Genomic DNA, 4,635 nt, shown 5'->3' on the forward strand with positions numbered 1-4,635 from the left:
CAAACTGGGCAGGATCAGGGCTCTCACTTCCCATAAATCTCCCACCAGACATTGCCCTTCTTTCTGGGAACCACCGCCATTGCTTTTCATTTTCTCTCCCTGCATCCCTCCCTCCCTTTCTGCCTCCCTTCATCCTGTGTCCTTCCTGTCTTCCTTTCTGTTAGGGAATTAAAACAGACAGAAAAATCAAATACAAAACTAACCCTTTGTTGCTCTGTATAAATTAACTTGGAAAATGATTTTAAGGTCAGGGACTATGCATGGTCTGTTCTGGAAGACACTTAAAACACTGAGAACTTCACAGTCCCCCAAGGCCACAGAGTCACTGCGGAGGGTCATGTTCTCAAAACAGACAAACCAACACATGTCCGTGGGTGCGAATCTTAGTGCTCTATGGCATTGGTCATGATAACGCAGATATATTTAGAGAAAAATTATATCGAGAAAACAATCATAAAAATAATTGAAAATTGGGTCTTCAATTTGGTTGTAAGGATGATCCCTGGAAAAGGAAGGGAAGAGGCCTTGGCTGATACTCTGCCCTCTGCTTTACTGCATGTCTATTAAATTCACAGTGGTCTGAACCACTTTAAGCATTGAGGATAATCCTCAACTGTGTCCTCTTCTGAATTGAGTAATTCCTGGTGTTTGTCCACACTGGAACATTCCTCACCTTGGTGAGGTGAGTCAGCCTTTCCCAGCTCTCTATTTGGCTCATTAACTGAGCTGTCCCTCTGCCAATGGTTTCCAAACACAGGTCTGTGACAAAATTTCACTGGTATGAGGTAAAATGCAAAAAATAAGGGTAATTAGGGACTTTTTAGTTAGGGCTAAATTTATTTACTTGAAATGAAGGCCATTTACTCTGAGACTGTGTAATTCCTATATTTTTGTGACAAAGAGGTCTTTCTTTTATGAAAAGATCTGCAAAGAAGAAAATCAGGGAACCGTGGCCTTAGACCTTGGGAAAGAGGACATGGAGAGACGACTGCAAGCTACTCCTGCTGTGTGCGGGTGACTGTGTGTGATGATGGCCAGGCACCCCCCTCAAGGCACCATGTGACTGGACAGTCCCTTTAAAAGGCTTCCCCTGGGGTCCTCGGTTGGAGTAATAGCACCAGTCAGGTGACTGCTACAGCATTTCTAGAACGAAGGGGCAGCTTCCGCCCTTACAAACAAATCTTTAATCATCACATAGCCCTTTGGGGATGCATTTTCTTCCTCTGAGCCGAATTTGGTGTTGTTTTTTAACCTGATTTCCCTAAATAAAATTGTTCCCTTAGGATAGCCTTGGTGAGGAGCCAACAACTTCAAACAGAAATGAAAATATACTGTGATGATGTTCCTAATGACGTTACTTTAAATGACCATCATAGCTCAAGTTTTCTAGGAAACAGAATGCATGGCAAGGCTTGATTGATGGTGCTTTATAGAGAAGTGCAATCTCTGGATAGAAAAAGAGAGAGAAAAGAAAAGTGCTTTCATACAGTGCATTTAATAAGCTTAACAGAAATAAAGCAAGTTATTGATCTAATGAAAATTTTTGAGAAGCTGCTTTTAAATGCCATTTCTGGATGTCCTTAGTGTTTACATGATGAATAGTGACTGTATGTGCTCAGGAGAGTGAAAGCTCAGGGTTATATAGCTGAGTAGTGGCAGAGCAGGGTTCCAAATTAGGCCTAACTCCTGAGCTGATGGGATTTCACATTCCTGCAGATTGACAGGACAAGGTTTGTAGAGGAATTGGTACCAGGATCATTTTTTTAAAGATTTATTTATTTACTTGTTCATTTAGAGAGAGAGAGAGATAAGAGGGGGGAGAAACAGGAAGCATCAACTCCCACATGTGCCTTGACCAGGCAAGCTCAGGGTTTCGAACCAGCAACCTCAGCATTCTAGGCCAACATTTTCTCCACTGTGCCACCACAGGTCAGGCAGCACCAGGATCATTACTCCAGTTTAGAGGAAGAGGAACTAGAGGCACGTGAGAGCCTAGTAGTCTGTCTAAAAACAAACTAGCAAATGAAACGCAATGCTGTATAACAAGAATTGTATACCCTGACCAAGTGGGATTTATTCCATGAATGCAAGGCTGGTTTGACATTTGGAAATCAATTAATGTAATCTATTGTATCAACAGGCTAAATAAGAAATATCAAATGATCATAAAAGGTGCAGAAAAAGCATTTGAAATCATATAGTTCTTAGGGCTTTCTGACATACTTATTTTACTCAGCATAATGTTCTCAAGGTTTATCCATGTGGCCATAAATGACAATATGTCATCATATCTGATGGCTGAGTAGTATTCCATTGTATGTATGTACCACATCTTCTTTATTCAATCTTCTATTGAGGGACACTTTGGTTGTTTCCATGTCTTGGCCACCATGAATAATGCTGCAATGAACATGGGGGTGTATGTGTCTTTGTGTAACAATGTTTTTCAGTTTTTTGGATAAAGAAGATGTGGTACATATATACAGTAGAATACTACTGAGCCATAATAAATGATGATATATTTCCATTCATGACAACATGGATGGACCTTAAGAATGTTATGCTAAGTGAAATAAATAAATCAGAAAGAGCTAAGAACTATATGATCTCACACATAGGTAGGATATAAAACTGAGGCATAGAGAAAAGTGAAGTGGTTACTAGGGAGAGGGGGTGGGGAGGAGAGGAGTACAGTGGGACAAATATATGGTTATAGAAAATGACTTGACTTTGGATGATGGGCAAATAACACAATCAACAGTTCAAATGCTATAGAAATGATTACCTGAAACCTATGTACTCTTATTTATCAATGTCACTGCATTAAATTTAATTTCTATAGTAAATTAAAGAAAAGAAAAAGCATTTAAAAAATCCAACACACATTCATGAAAAGAATAACTCTCAGCAAAATATAGAGGGTAACTTCCTCAACTAGATAAAGCACATTAAAAACTTAATCAAAAACCTACAGCAAACATCATATCGAATGGTGAGAAACTAGATTACCCACTGAGATTAGGAATGAGGCCAGGATGTCCCCTCATCACTTCCTTTGTCATTGTACTAGAATTCCTGCCTGTTATATTAAGACATAAAAGAAAATGAAATGTATAAAAATTGGGGAAGAAGAAATAAAACTCATTACCTGCAGGTGACATGATTGCCCATGTAGAAAATCCAAAATAATGAACAAAAACCTTCTGTAGGCCCTGGCCGGTTGGCTCAGCGGTAGAGCGTCGGCCTAGCGTGCGGAGGACCCGGGTTTGATTCCCGGCCAGGGCACACAGGAGAAGCGCCCATTTGCTTCTCCACCACTCCGCCGCGCTTTCCTCTCTGTCTCTCTCTTCCCCTCCCGCAGCCAAGGCTGCATTGGAGCAAAGATGACCCCGGGTGCTGGGGATGGCTCTGTGGCCTCTGCCCCAGGCGCTAGAGTGGCTCTGGTCACAACATGGCGATGCCCAGGATGGGCAGAGCATCGCCCCCTGGTGGGCAGAGCGTCGCCCCTGGTGGGCGTGCCGGTTGGATCCCGGTCGGGCGCATGCGGGAGTCTGTCTGACTGTCTCTCCCTGTTTCCAGCTTCAGAAAAATGAAAGAAAAAAACAACAAAAACCTTCTGTAACTACTGACCAATTGTAGCAAGATGGTCAGATACAAAGTTAGTATACAAAAATCAACTTTGACTTGAGCCAGCAATGAACAAGTGGAATTTGAAATTAAAAACTAAATCCTATTTACATTAGTGCCCCATCCTTCAAATAAACGATCAAATACAAATGGATCACAGACCTAAATGTAAAAAGCAAAGCTATAAAATTCCTAGAAGCTAATGTTAATAGAAGAAAATGGGTGACCTTGGGTTTGGTCATGACTTTTTAGATGTAACACCAAAGACATGATTCCTTAAAGGTCTAATTGATGAGTTCAATTGTTCTGTAAACCTAAACCTGCCCTAAAAATTAAAGTCTGTTTTATGATAACTGTCATAGACAGTGTGTTGGTGGGATTGAGATTAAAATAAAAAAGAGTAGTAGACCTCCAGAAAAAGCCCTGGACAGGGAGCATGGAGAATTGCTTTTAGACCTTGCTCTGCACCTAGCCAGCAGAACCTTAGGAAAGTAACAACCTCCTGGGACTTCACTTTCTCATCTAAAAAAAGGAAGCAGGCAGAATAGATCATCTCTAAGGTCCCTTTGCTCCTCCTGCTCATTCAGTTTCAGAGCAAAGCAATCAAGGCTACTCTTGGGGAGCTTACATATGTGGTGAGATTCCTGAGGAGCTGAACAGGTCCCCTGCTTCAAATTATCACCTTCACAACCTGATATATTAGAGATTCCATTTTTTGTGTTATAAAGTCTATCTCCTGGCACATACTAAAGTAAGGGATAAGTCCTAACCCCAAACCCTGCTCCTTAATACGGTTATTTTAGGAATTATTATTTATATCTTAAGGTGTAATGATAATTAGCATGTATTTTGTCAGGGTTGGGAAGTCAGTACAAACTCTGGTGTATAACAAGTTTTCAAGATATTTGTTAAACAAATGAGTGGATGAATCAATAATTATAAAGAAAGAGAGTTCAGGGGCACATAAAGCTGCAGGTGCACAAAGTTATTAAAATCATAGAAGGAGGG

Source organism: Saccopteryx leptura, chromosome 3, assembly GCF_036850995.1.
Source record: "Saccopteryx leptura isolate mSacLep1 chromosome 3, mSacLep1_pri_phased_curated, whole genome shotgun sequence".
Taxonomy (NCBI): Eukaryota; Metazoa; Chordata; class Mammalia; order Chiroptera; family Emballonuridae; genus Saccopteryx; species Saccopteryx leptura.